The sequence below is a fragment of the Dermacentor andersoni genome, chromosome 2 (genome assembly GCF_023375885.2).
Source record: "Dermacentor andersoni chromosome 2, qqDerAnde1_hic_scaffold, whole genome shotgun sequence".
Lineage (NCBI taxonomy): Eukaryota > Metazoa > Arthropoda > Arachnida > Ixodida > Ixodidae > Dermacentor > Dermacentor andersoni.
Genome location: NC_092815.1, coordinates 96184206 through 96199186, shown reverse-complemented (window position 1 = coordinate 96199186; position 14981 = coordinate 96184206). Strand labels below are relative to the sequence as shown.

The following is a 14981-nucleotide window of genomic DNA, read 5'->3' as shown; positions in this document are numbered from 1 at the left end:
TGCCACGATGTTTTGAAATGATCAGGCTACAATTAGGTTGTGATAGACTGGGCATGCGTCATTGCATGGTATTTCGACAGAGAGGCTCAACTGGGGACAGCGATTTCCTCGCGTAAGTAATTACAACAGTAAAATACATGCATTAGCTAAATACAGTGGCCGAGGGTCCCGATTATTTATTAGTCATATCATAAGAAGCCAGCGAACACTGACACCAAGGACAACATAGGGGAAATTACTTGTGCCTAATAAATGAAATAAAGAAACGATAAATTAATGGAAATTAAAGTGGATGAAAAAACAACTTGCCGCAGGTGGGAACCGCACCCACAACCTTCGCATTTCGCCTCTCTTCCCCTCTCTTCTCCTGTCTTCTCGTTTATTACATAACGAGGGTCTCGAATACGGCAACATTGATGCCTTCAGGTAGCATGTGTGGGTTTATTGACCAGTTGCCTTCACCCAAAAAGATCACGTTCTGGTGACGCCTGCGGCAAAAAGGGCGTTCCACGTCCGCCAAAAGGTCAGTGAGTGGTGGCGCTGGCTAACACTCCCAGGGTTCTAGTAGTACACATAGATACCCAAGAAAGTGGATGGGGAAACAGCGCCGCGGTAGCTCAATTGGTAGAGCGTCGCACGCGAAATGCGAAGGTTGTGGGTTCGGTTCCCACCTGCGGCAAGTTTTTTCATCCACTTTAATTTCCATTAATTTATCGTTTCTTTATTTCATTTATTAAGCACAAGTAATTTCCCCTATGTTGTCCTTGGTGTCAGTGTTCGCTGGCTTCTTATGATATGACTAATAAAAAATCGGGACCCTCGGTTAACCCCCTCTCTTCTCGTTTATATATATATATATATATACACAGACAGCGAGAGAGAGAAGGAGATAACAACAGACAGAAAGAACGTAGAACGTAAGTTAACCGAAGCCGAGCGTTTCTTCATTGAGTAATCTGAAGGCAGAAAAAGGCCAAACGCAAAGTAATATCATCAACAGCTAAAGAGCGAAAGAAGCACACAAGTGCCATTTGGAGTGCCACGCTGAATGGGTTGCGCCCATTTATATTTTTCACTTCATTCATTCCCGCAGCGTTTGGGGTTGAGATAATTTACAACTGCCTTTGATTTATCTTTTTCTTCGGCCACTTCGCACGATGTCGAGGTCCGGTATAGTATACTGATGGGCGGTGAGGTCACAGAGCGCGTAATCTAGACGGGCAGCGCCACGAAATTTGCCATTGATGACACTTTGATATCTTCGTGCTTCGTTTCATGAAACTGAATGGGTAGACGTGAAATCAATCACCCCCAAGGAAGATCGTGGGTGACACCGCGTGAAAGGAATAATGTGGCGAGGGTTTCTCTCTGGATCGTAAAGAGTAGAACGCCTCGACTTGCGCTCTTACGGTGGCACCTCTACTCCAACTTTATTCTTTTTTTTCGGCAGTAATTTCTTCTAACGACTGCCTGCTTCGACTTCTGTCTTTTCTTTTTCCACCCCTTAGTTCAATAGATGCTTCCTCTCGCCTTCGGTACATGACATATTACGTCACCATCGCGGTAACAAATCACCGCAGTCGTATCACCCGTTGAGTGCACCCATAATTGTGTCTTCATTGCTATCCTATTTTGGTTGCTCTTTATGCGATGGTGTCCTTGGGCATGTTACCTCTGTTGTTTAGAGTAGGTCATTGGGGTCTGCGCTAGTTCATACCGTATGCTCTTTACAAAACACGCGGCTTAAACATCTGAGTGAGGAATTTCCATATAGAACGCTGGTTTCCAAGAATGATAGTGGCCATCTTCTTCAGAATGAGAATGGAGACGGCAAGTGCGGTGGGTGAGCAGGCACCATGGAGATAACAGCTCCGTGCTGCTTTAAAGAGGAAAAGAAGCTGTTCGACCAATCGCGAGTTACAACTTTCGAGAGCAGCCTCTCATGGTGGCAACAGCTCGCGGTTAAAAAAGAAAAAAAAAAAGAAACAAAGCAAGAGAGAACAGAAGACTCTATGTGACACGCTGGACGATATAAATCGCCAATGAAGCCGGCATAAAAGCTGCTTTCTTCTTGCACGCGGGTGCATTATGCTAATTTTTATTTCCTTTCATTTCCTTCCGGTAGCCTGGATAGGCCTGTGCCTCGTTTTTCTTTATATGCCCTTTTGGGGATATGCCAGCGTCAGCTGACGCCACGTCGAACATGCTGTCGTCGCTGCAGCTTTAACGCTTTAGGGGCTTTATTTGCACTTCGCAAGTTTGTTGCTGCATGACGAAACGACTTGCTTGCGAACGATAATGCTATTGCTTTCGTAAGCTGGAATGCGACTAGGCGGAAAAGCGTGGGTGGAGATATAAATCAATAGGGTCCTAAAATTCGCGCTGCAGTGGCAGGAAATGGTTGATCTTACGAACTTTAGCCTCCTCCTCCACCCCGCCCCCCGCCTTTTTTTTTTTAAATTCTCGCTGGTTTGCTTTATCCGTACGCTGATCTTACGAGCTGAGAGAGAAAGGAGTTATGCAAGAACAATGCCGACGGCTAGACATATGTTGGAACAACTGGAGTCGGCTATGTGCATAAAAGCGAGGCCTGCTAACGCAACGAAGTTACCTGTCTTACGCCTTCTTTCCATGTTCACGTGATCCTTGTTCATAAAACACCCCGCCATACCGTGCTGCAACTCTTTATGTATTTATGTACTTTTCTGCCGTTTTTCAAGCGCTTCTGGCACGATGTTCATATGGGCATAGTCTCTTTTAAGAGAAGTAGTGCTTGCTCTGAAACGCGAGGGTCTGCGCATTTCAAAGCATGACATTAAAGGGTAATCGCAAATCGTTGATCAAATTGTCCTGTGCGTTTTTGGCCAATCTCGTCCATGTTAAGATAAAGATTCCAGCCGCATTCCTGCTGCTTCGTGTGCGGTCACAAGCAAAAAGTCGACATTTCTGCCTTTCTTCTGGTTCTTGTTGTTAGAGAAGCTCAGAAAATATTCGGTAACCCTCTTGGCATCGGCCAGAGAATAACCATTCTTGGAAATATCCCAGCAAAATTTGGTATAGACAAGTGGTTGGTTAGGGACCAAATATTTCCTGAAGATGAGATATTCCGTGTCCCATTTCGTTAACTCCGCTGCTATTGCCATTCAGCATGAGTCTCCTTTCAGACAGGTCGCGCAAAGACCACGTCTACTGCGGCCGGGACATATGCGAGTACTGAGAGCTGAGATGGTTCACCGAAAATTACTGAAATTGCTATAAAGTGACTTCCTAAGCACCGCGGTGATCCGAAGCCTCAATCATCGCATCCTGCATTTGACAAGCCGGTTCCCGGAACAAGCCGCGGGACTTCCGGTAGCTTCAGCCACGCTGACCATGCCAAAGCCCCCTCCCCCCTCCTCCAAAAGAAAGCGACGAAACACAACACCCAGTAAATATTTTCAAAAAATTATATTGAAATAGCTTGTATTTTCATTTTGTTCAAGAGCAGTGACAACGACGCACTAGAAACGTTTTTGCCGCAACAAGACAACGGGTCAAGGTTGGCAGTCTGGAGACGTTCGTATTACACAAGGCAGATTAAGAGAGCGCAAACCGGACAAAGAGAAAAAAAATATAAAGAGCATACAGGCAAACAGACACAAAACATCATTTGTGTGTGGTGCCTTCTTTTTATTATGTATTTCTTTAATTTTTGTCTGCATCCCGTTTATGCTCATTTATTCTTGGAGAGATCAAGGATGCGAAATCGCGCTTGTCCCAAAGCACGCTGCACGCAGTCGCCCATGTCTGTCTTTCTGCGTGCAGGGGATATGTCTTGCTTTCACTGATTGGCGTTTCCGTTAACATTGTACCTCACTTTGGTCACTGTACATCAGCAGATAATAGCGCGGCCTTCAATAAAGCATTGTAGAGAAGGATTGGAACGATATAGTGGGTCATCCTCTCCACCGCTTTCTAATGGGTCGTCCTATCAGCACTTTTGCTCGTGAATTCCGCTCGTGCTGCGAGTCCGTGCCCTGCTCTAACAGTCGGTCCCAAACACCGGTGACTAATAAATGTATTTACAAGCGGTGTTAGGATCGGCCTGCAGGGGTACTGCTCTACAAAGCTATTTCAGTCCGCTGCACGTGCTTCGACTGACCCGCAGTGCCGGCGCCCTTCGGAGAACCAGCGAGGACGACAGCGCTAACCGACCATGCGCCTCGTTCGGAGAATCAGTGACGGCAGCAGGGCGGGCCACGTTTGGCGCCCAACATATTGTTGGTTGATTTGCCGGGTCTTATGGTCTCTCTCGGCAGCAAGAAGAGCTTCCCTAACAATAGGATGCTTTGCGGTACGGGGGCCCCAGGATGCCTCACAGTCTGCTGACACTCGTGGCTACTACAGAAGAAAGTCAACTCTAGAATTTAGAGGCGGAAGACAATGGGCAACCGGCGGCCGCACTGCGGGGGTCAGCTCGAGGAACCGACGCGCCTTTCAAGACTCAAGATAATGTACAACCGGCGGGTCGACTGCGTTGACGATGACGTCGAACGGTTCTCTCACCTAGGGATCTAGGGAGAACGGAGTGTTTATAAGCGGCTATTTGTCGGCTGCTTGTGTGTGCTCGTCTAGGTGCTCGTAGTGTGCTCGTCATCGTGCTCGTGAGCTGTGTGCTCATAAGCTGTGTGCTGTATGCTTCGTCTTGCGTGCTCCAATTGGGAGCCACGCTAGGCTGTCGATGTATCTCTTGTTTAAAATGTAAATACTGTAAATAAACGCTGTTCGCCTAGTTCCTCCCACGTTCCTCTCTACGACCTACAACTCCTACAAATGGGGGCAGCGGCGAGATCGCCCGAAAACTCTAACTGGATGGCAGCGGTGAGATCGGCCTACGACTCGTAGACAGCAACGGCAGCTCACGGACTTTGGCACTTGGTGACCGACCGGTATCCTGATAAAGCTGGAGGCGACTTGAGATTGACCACCTGTCACAAGTGACTGGATACGGCGGAGAAGGACTGGTGATATGGTGCTGCTTCAGTGGGTAAGCGTTTGGTTTTGGCTGTAAGATTTACCAGGTTTCAATTTGTCTGTGTGAGTAGATTTGATTCGCTGGGATATCTTACTTGTATTCTGATTTTCGGGGGTATCGCAGAAAGTATTGTGTGACAGCAGAGCCAAAGCTTAAAGTGGCGACCATGGTCCTATTGTGTTTGACGACAGCTGACCTGTTGTGGTTGTGTGAAGAGGTCGAGGTAAACGTAGAGGAGGACTAGACGGAATCAGAGATACGTAAGACCATTTTGCAAAGTGGCAATGATTTGAAACTCATAGAACAAATGGGTAAACGAATTTTAAGCAAAAAACGGGAACAGGAAGCAATTAGGCAAGAACAGGAAGAATTTACGCAAGAACAGGAAGAAGCTAGACAGGAACTGAAAAGCATTTCGAAGGAAGAAGGCCTAACAGAAGTAACGCGGCAGTACGTTGCCGCATTGAACAAAGAGATTCAAGGTTTGGAGCAGGCAATCGAATGAAGTCCACAGCGGCTTGAGAAATCTGTAGACTGGACGCAGCGAACGTTCAGAAAGTCTCGCTTGAATCGTACGTCCGCACCAGAAGTAGCCATCCTCCCTCTTCGCTTGAAGTTATCCATGACGCGCAACCAGGATCGGACGCTCTTCGTAGCCGAACCGCTTGACGTCGTTCGTCCCGATATGCGGGGTCGTATCGCCGTTTTGCTTCGGCTTGTCTGGCCCGCAACTCGGGATTGTCACCCATCTTCCGGCACTTAGTTTCGGCAGCATTAGCCTTATATTCAGGATATTCCAGCTTACGCCTCATACACTCATAAGCGGCTCCCCACTCTCTCTCTGTCGCATTCTCTCGGCTTCTTCTTCAGGAGAAAATATCTTCTTCAGTCTGCCCATATTGACAGTAGATTATAAACTGACGCCACCGGCACGCAGATCGCCTCTCTTCCAGGAGAGCACCTGCACGTCAGAGCTTATGTCGTCCCCAGGCTCAGCCAATACCATACGACTTCTCTGCTGTGCTTATGTGGGTGTTCTTTTTACCTTCCACAGTGGGCGCAACACGTCTAGAACCGCAGCGTCCTGCACTCTACGTGGTCGTACGGAACTGGCGGCCACGCATGGTTACACAACTTCCCAAATAACAATACCAGTAGGTTTTGCCACTTAACTTGGTAGAGCACTAAACTAGAGATCCAAATGAACTGTGAATGTTCCGCAAATATATATTTCTCTATAATTCTTCCAGAGGCAGTTGAAAAAAAGCTACTAGAAATCTTTATTTTACACTTTCGCTTGTTTAATTGTTCTTGGCGCGAATCCATTTGATGTGGTTCCTTGTTGGTCAAGTAAAGGAGAGATGTATCTCACAGGCGTACCTGTGAGGTATAACTTACTTCATTTCTCGGTTGCAGGTTTATGGCGTCTTTATCGCCAACGGTGGGCATTATTCACATTTGTACTAGTAAAGGTACCCCCCCCCCCCCCAACTTTCGCACAGAAAAGTTACCTTGGGGTGCCCCCCCCCCCCCCCCCCATAAGTATATCCTGGGTACGTGCCTGCCGAGTGCTCTAAGTTTGTGTCAAATAGTTTCATTGAACAGCAGTACAGATCCAGTTCCGCAAGTACAGTGATTCATGTAGGCGAGAAAGAGGCTTGTTGAAGGGGTGGCACATATGTACACATTGCCGCATACTCAACCATCCAAGTGGTCCTGGCGGTTGGTTTTGAACCTTGTTCCCTCAGCATAGCTGCCCATTCGACCACGGAGTACTGTGACCCAGGTTGGCGGGAAAATGGTCAGATGCAAAAATACATAGATAGAAACATGCATCGATGGTACTTGGCCCCAGGAAAGTGCGTGAAGTACCCTATGAGTGCTAAAGCATTAATACATCACTCAGAACTCAGATAAGAGTCAAAAGGTTCTGTATTCTGTGTGCATCCTCGCGGGACCCTCGGACACATTGCAGACTGCCTTCAAACTTTTTCAATGTTACCTTGGGAACGATAGCAAATACTATAAAGTCCGGATGCGAAATATGCAAAACTGTTTGCAAGTGCCCTAAACATGTTCTTAACTCCTGTATTTGTTTTTGTTTTGTTGTTTTTCTCTCCTCCTGCGTTTTTTTAACCACCTTTTCCTTAACCCCCATGAAAGGTAGCAAACCAGATACTTACATACGGTTAATCTTGCCAGCCTTTCCTAGCTGTCTGTGTCTCGCTCTATAGTCATGCTCTCGGCGTTAGCTTCCGAGAAAGTTATTATTAATTTGATCTAGGCTCATTGTCTCATTACAGAATGCCAAAACACTCGTCAAGTACGCTTTGAATACCATGATAGGACATGAAAATCTAGGATGCGGCGGCATCAGGATGCCATCCCACTACACGCTATTACATGTTAACCTTTGTATTCTGCAAAAAAAAAGATTATTTTAAAAACACGGCTTATTTTGCCAACATACACAGAGACGCCGCTTTAAACATTTTACCATATTATTTATAAAAAGTTTTCTGTTCGCAACATCTTAGTCGACAGTGGTAACCAACTTTAACAGAAATGATGTTCCTGGGGTGTCATTGGGACTCAAGGGGGCGTATTCTTGGGTGCTCGTTCCGGAGCATTCAAATAATGGCAGGCGGGCACACAGCATGTTGATGTTGCTTTTCTTTGTTTTTGTCATTTTTAGAACCATTAATCTTACGTCACAAAGAATAAAGTAATTATCTGGAACGGCACCAAATGTTAGCAAATTCTTTAACACTTTTCTGTTGGGACATTGAATAATAAATAGAGCACTCAAAATTAGATAATTCAAATTCTTCCCGAAGCCAAAGGAGGAACTGCTGACAGCTGGTGTACATATAGTTACCATTAGCAAACAAGTTCCTGCACTCGCAGAAAGACAACTCAGAAATTTTGTCAATGCGTCCGTCTCTTTGCAACATTTGGCTCGAAAAACGAGTAATCGGTCGCTATAACCACACACTTGAGTCTTGCAATAGAGGAAAACTCCAAAGTGATCTCTATAACCTAAAAAGCAAATTACACATATATGTTGCTCCTTGGTTAGTAAAGTAGAAAGAAAGAGTAACAGAGTGCTTACAGCATCAGTATATGAAGTAAGATCACGATGCTACCATCACACTTAAGGCGAGGAACTTTGAACAGCTGGGAACTTTGAACAAAGAATACGGGCACGTTACAGGCTTCAGTAAGGAATTACGAAACACACCACCGTGTAGCGTTGGCTCAAACATGTGAACCTGAAGCAGCCGTGCTATCATTGTTTTGCTTTTCCACAGTGGTTGGGTCGACTCTTCCCAGTTGACGTGCAAGGAATATCACAAAATTATCGATAATCTACACCTCAAAATACAACACAGAGGTTAGTCAAGAAAGAAAGAAATACGGGGACTTCAGACGATAAAGTCATCAAGCCAACTTCAGCAAGGCTCGTAATGGTGATATAACCTCAAAGCCGCGATAGATGCCTCAATATGCGTCACGAATGTTTCGCAAAAGCTTCGCGCGGAACTATACATCACAGCGTATAAGAAAGAACTTGCCAACGCGCATTCAATCATCGTACTGCGTGGGATGATGAATTGACCCCCGTGGACTCCCGTTTTTTTCTGAACGCCAATAAAGCGCTGGAGAGGCTTTTCGACGCCGTGGAAGACCGCAGCTCCGGAGGCGCCGCCTGCTTCACTGATGAACGCGCCAGGCTAGAAAGAAAGATTGAGAAAATGACTTGGCTGAATGCGATATGAAAGCAAGAAAAGAAAACAGAATAAACCTCTTCTGGTATATTTTCTGTATGGAAGAATTATCAGCAAGGACTTATAGAGCGGCAGATCTCTGCTCGAAACCCCTTAAGTACCGATCGCACCCCGTGAGACGCACTTATGAAGTAGCGCGCTCAAAACCCTCGGTGAGCACCCTTGTATCGTTGCTTAGAGAAACAGTATCCGTTAGTGTACGAGTGTCTGCGGAGTGTCTGTTCCGCATATTACGATATGTTGTCTAATTGGAAAATCTGCCAACTTAATTGGTAATGGCATCGCGATCGACATTCAATACGTTGGCAGATGCCAAGGCATTGCGCAGAGCCAAATAAGAACGTTTGAACGTTTCAGCCGTTCAATCGACTTCGAGCTCTGCACGCACGAAAAATATGGTTGTGCAGCGAGCCTCATGCATTACTGCTTACATAGTGTATGTTTGCTTTAGCTGTATTGTTTAGGTTTTGTCTAGCAGATGTTCTTTTGTATTGGCGATTGCACGTACAGCAATTTTTTGTGAACACACATAGAGACAAAACAAAAATACAGATTGCGATGTAACAAAGTAAACAAAAGCAATCATACATCGATAAGACCTGAAAATACTGCTGGCTGCTTCTACTTACATGAGAAAAGTAGAGAGATATCATAATAATAAAAAAAAAAGAAACACATCACTGAAATTATATAAACAAAAAAAAACTCCAAGCCTTAAAATCGTGTCACAATAGACAAAAGAAACATATTTTAAGATGTCGTGAACACTGCAGATGTTCAAACCACAAGCCACCGCAATAGAGGGAAAAAATAACGAAGAAAGCAAAACACAACGATCAATGCTATTTTCAAGCGACAAATATGCCACATCATTCATTTGATATGAATGACGTCGCGACATAGCCATTTGTCATTATTTCATAAGTACGCCCACCGCACTAACAAACGCTCCCTACACCTAGAAACACCATCGCACACGTCGGACAGATTACGCAATCATCATAGCTTCGCGCGCACCTATGGTAAAACAGAAGCATTTAACTCGTCTGCAGTTCCACGTGCCATTCGTCTCTGGAACAGCCTCCCCGATAACATAGCTGCGGAAACTGACCGTGAAAAATTGAGGCATCCAGTCAACTCGCTTAACTCTTGTTAACCATTGCTATCATTACTCACTGTTTGGTTTTATTTTACCTGCTTTCTTCTTGCACACTGTAATGCGTTTGTCATAAACCTATAAGTTCCTTTTTATTGCACTCATACACAGCTGCATGTAGCTAACATGGTTCTCTAATTCTTAGGCCGTGCACTTGGCTGGTGTTGTTTGATTTTTACTTTCATATTGTTAGTAGATTCTATGTGCTTACTTTATTCTATGCCCCCCTTACTCAATGCTCCATGTAGGGGCCTTGTAAGGTATTTTACGAATAAAATAAGATAAAATAAATGTTCTAATACGGGCCAACAAAATTGCAAGCTTCCGAGAAATAACTTATGATATCTTCGACTGGTCGCCTTCATACTCCGACTCAGAGTCAGGAAGATCCCGCGTTCTTCGAACTCGAAAAGAGAGAACAAGCACGCCAACCGAATATGTAACTCGGTCTGAGAGGAGGAAACGGCAGAGGCGAAGCCACGTGACTATAGCAAATGACCAATTTCGCCTAGCCAAAGCTACCGTTCCAGTATAATCTACCGAAGCTCCCCGGCACCGCCGGGAAGAAAACCGTTGTCGAGACGGCGGGACGACCGTTCGTCGAGGCGCCAGTGGGAGGTCGCCTTGGTTACGGCGGACTGTCACCAATAGCAGCGATGCTGATCTGGGATGACGTGGTGGAAAATGCTCGAAGCACCTGAGAGCCCTCGACGAGGGAGAAGGGTGATCTAAAGAACCAGCCGAAGGCACGGCGCATGCTGTCTTTCGCCGAAGACCTTGCTGCTCGCGAAGGCGATCCAGAGCGCTCCGAAACGATCAGGAGAAGGTGCCATTAGAGAGAGAGAGAGAGCGCAAATAATAAATGAAAGGTAGGGAGGTTAACCAGCACTGAGCCCGGTTGGCTACCTTACACTGGGGAAAGGGAAAAGGGGACGGAAAGATTAAAAGAATAAGAGAAAGTCGACTGGGGATATCGTTCGGTCACTCATTCCGGATCACAGACGCTAACTCAATCCGGTAGCTTTCAACTATCGCAGCAGCGCTTTTGTGGCCTTTTGTAGCTGCGATATGCAAGACCATGGCCCCAAGATCTTGTTCAAGGTAAACTGTTCTCCATCTAACCGACTGAGAGCTGTGATTGAGAGGTCATATCTTTCATTTTCAAAAGATGGGCAGTAACACAGTAGATGTTCTATAGTTTCCTCGACACCACAGGCATTGCACTCGGCGCTATCAGCCATTCCAATAAAAAACGTATATGCATTGGTGAATACGACGCCCAAGCGCAACCGGCACAGCATTGTTTCTTCATTACGCGGAAGCCCTGTTAACAACCGCAGTTGCATAGATGGGTCGAGGGAATCCAATCGATGTTGGATGAATTCAGGTGTGTGCCACTTCTCCAATGTCATACGGTGCGCCAGTAGAATAACAGCTGCATGACCTTGGTGGTCTTGGTCTTGCAACTCCAAAGTCAGCTGGTAGCTTTCCATTATTCTTCCGCGATTTGGCGGTGGTCAGTCATCGTTGCCTAAACCTCGACGCTGGCCTCGGGAGGAGAAGTAGAAGATCAAGTTAAAGTAAAGCGGACAATAGCAGTCGAAAGCAAAGTCACGACTACCGCCGAAACACTACTGATAAAGCCAATACACATACCACCTTCGCTGCCGGAAACAAGATAGCAGCGATTTCTCCGTGGGGAGAGCGAGGAAGAATGGCACAATTTCCGCAATAACATATGCTATTCAACGCGTTGACAAACATAATCGAAATAAGGGTTGTGAGAACTGTAGTTCGGAACTGTTATTTTAACGCGACAGCGTTAAAAGCCCCGTGTCGCAGAAAATCCGGCGTCGTCAAGACATCCGGCGGCGACCATTCTTTCGGCAAACGTAATTTCGAAGCCCGCATACCCAACCACTCCTTTATCACCAAAGGTGCTCATACCTCGGCTTTCATTCCTTGCAAAGTGATTCCTCGGAATTTTGAGAATGACAGCCCACAAACAAATGTCATCTAAGAAAAACACCGATAGCACATACCTTTTATGTTAGATCTTCTCAGAGTGAAACATTAAAAGTACGGAACAGAAAGACAAGTTCGGCGCGCGCAAGAGGCCGCGTTTCTACATGAAAGCTCGCCTTCGTACGTAGCGTTCGCCGCCAGCGTTTCCCGGTAAGCATTACGGTTACATAAGCTGCAGCTGCCGGGAAGTGTAAAAAGCAGTCAGGGATCTTTAAATGCTATCGCGTTCTACTCTTAAAGGCAAATGTTAAGCGTCGTCCAAATTTTGTGCCCCATTCCACCCTTTCCTTTGGGAGGTTTGGTACATACTATATAAAGGGTGATGGGGATAGGCGAGACATAAGTGTTGGAAGCTGTTTCTAGAAAACATGGGGCGCTGACAGATCAACTTAAGCACACAGAATGATTGTAAAGCCATCGCTCCGCCGAATGTGCATGGGCCCGGCAGATGAAACAGAGAAAACCATGACGCTCACAAGGTATAGCGTTGAATACCATGTACTCGGGGTTACCGCTTTCATTAAACTTTTTTTCACTTGGCAAGTATATCCTGAAATATTTAAGGTCTTGGAAACATTACGTGAGCATTTGTTTTATTTGCTAGCTAATTTTACAGCCTGAAGTGAAAGTCTTGTGTCTCAGACCCGCTCTTTCTATGCTCAGCACCCGTGTCCCATTCGTTCGAAAGCCGGCTGCCTCGTGGGAAATATTGCTAACTAGACAAAGTAGCTTCATGGACTTCGAACGGAGACCGCCTTGTGCTTCTTACTAACGGAAGCTTTTAGGGTTACCTTAATTAAACTTATAACTATCCTCTCTGAGTAATAAGTTGAAGCGAGCAATTTTCCCAAAACTTACATATCGGTGCTGAAAGCTGACTTTTCACTAATAGCATGTTTACCTAGCCAATAAAGCATCTACTGTTATGCAAAACTGGGCCATAGTAGCGCCTACTGGGAAACGGGATTATCAGCTACGTGACACTATCCTTTAACAGAAATAATTCAGGCTCTCTGACACCTGCAGCCTTCGCATGTCTTCTCACTCTCCCTGTACGTGTTCAGTAATTGGAATGTGTTTGTAATTATTAGGGCATCTCAGTATACTTTTAGCGATCGTCCATGAATACATGAACAATCTTTTTTTACTTTAATTATCTTGCAATCAGTGTCATCGTCATGGGAAAAGGGCAAAAACATTATTTTCCCTGACAAAAGCAAGAAGGCGAGGGAAAAGCTATCTCCAAACATATGAATGCATTTAATATCATCACTAATATGGATGAAATAGTTCAAGTGGCTGAGTAGTTCTGTAGAGTTTTATACAGTACCAGTGGCACCCACGACGATAATGGAAGAAAGAATAGTCTAGAGGAATTTGAAATCCCACAAGTAACGCTGGAAGAAGTAAAGAAAGCCTTGGTATCTATGCAAAGGGGGAAGGCAGCTGGGGAGGATCAGGTAACAGCAGATTTGTTGAAGGATGGTGGGCAGATTGTTCTAGAAAAAATGGCCACCCTGTATTTGCAATGCCTCATGACCTCGAGCGTACTGGAATCTTGGAAGAATGCTAACATAATCCTAATCCATAAGAAAGGGGACGCCAAAAACTTGAAAAATTATAGACCGATCAGCTTACTGTCCGTTGCCTACAAAGTATTTATACCAAGGTAATCGCAAATAGAATCAAAAACACCTTAGACTTCTGTCAACCAAAGGACCAGGCAAGATTCCGTAAAGGCTACTCAACAATAGACCATATTCACACTATCAATCAGATGGTAGAGAAATCTGCGGAGTATAACCAACCCTTATATATAGCTTTCATTGATTACGAGAAAGCGTTTGATTCAGTCGTAACCTCAGCAGTCATGGAGGTGTTACGGAATCAGGGTGTAGACGAGCTGTATGTAAGAATACTGAAAGTTATCAATAGCGGCTCCACAGCCACCATAGTCCTACATAAAGAAAGCAACAAAATCCCAATAAAGAAAGGCGTCAGGCAGGGAGATACGATCTCTCGAATGCTATTCACAGCGTGTTTACAGGAGGTATTCAGAGACCAGGATTGGGAAGAATTCGGGATAAGAATTAATGGCGAATACCTTAGTAACTTGCGATTCGCTGATGATATTGCCTTGCTTAGTAACTCAGGGAAGGAATTGCAATGCATGCTCACTGACCTGGAGAGACAAAGTAGAAGAGTGGGTCTAAAAATTAATCTGCAGGAAACTAAACTAGTGTTTAACAGTCTCAGAAGAGAACAGCAACTTACGATAGGTAGGGGGGCACTGGAAGTGGTAAGGGAATACATCTACTTAGGGCAGGTAGTGACCGCGGATCCGGATCATGAGACTGAAATAATCAGAAGAATAAGAATGGGCTGGGGTGCGTTTGGCAGGTATTCCCAGATCATGAACAGCAAGTTGCCATTATCCCTCAAGAGGAAAGTGTATAACAGCTGTGACTTACCAGTACTCACGTACGGTGCAGAAACCTGGAGGCTTACGAAAAGGGTTCTACTTAAATTGAGGACCACGCAACGAGCTATGGAAAGAGAATGATGGGTGCAACGTTAAGGGATAAGAAAAGAGCAGATTGGGTGAGGGAAGAAACGCGAGTTAATGACATCTTAGTTGAAATCAAGAAACAGAAATGGGCACGGGCAGGACATGTAATGAGGAGGGAAGGTAACCGATGGTCATTGAGGGTTACGGACTGGATTCCAAGGGAAGGGAAGCGTAGGAGGGGGCGCAAGAAATTTCGGTGGGCGGATGAAATTTAGAAGTTTGCAGGGACAACATGGCCACAAGTAGTACATGATCGGTGTAGTTGGAGAAGTATGGGAGAGGTCTTTGCCCTGCAGTAGGCGTAACCAGGCTGATGATGATGATAATGATTATGATGACGATGATGAATGCATTAGCGTCGCGACAGTCGCGCTGATCTGGGTGTGTCGCCCGGAGAGGTGAAATAAGGAGACACGAGATATAGCCATG

At 45.5% G+C, this 14981-nt stretch overlaps 1 protein-coding gene and 1 non-coding gene across 2 annotated transcripts in view; both read left to right on the top strand.

Annotated features, from left to right (window-relative positions):
* Nucleotides 1-14981, top strand: part of LOC126541594 (calcitonin gene-related peptide type 1 receptor-like) — a 214260-nt gene that overhangs the window by 76220 nt on the left and 123059 nt on the right. The gene's annotated exons all lie outside the window — the stretch shown is intronic.
* On the top strand, nucleotides 607-679 carry TRNAS-CGA (transfer RNA serine (anticodon CGA)). The gene has a single exon. It is a non-coding gene; the product is annotated as a tRNA-Ser (tRNA).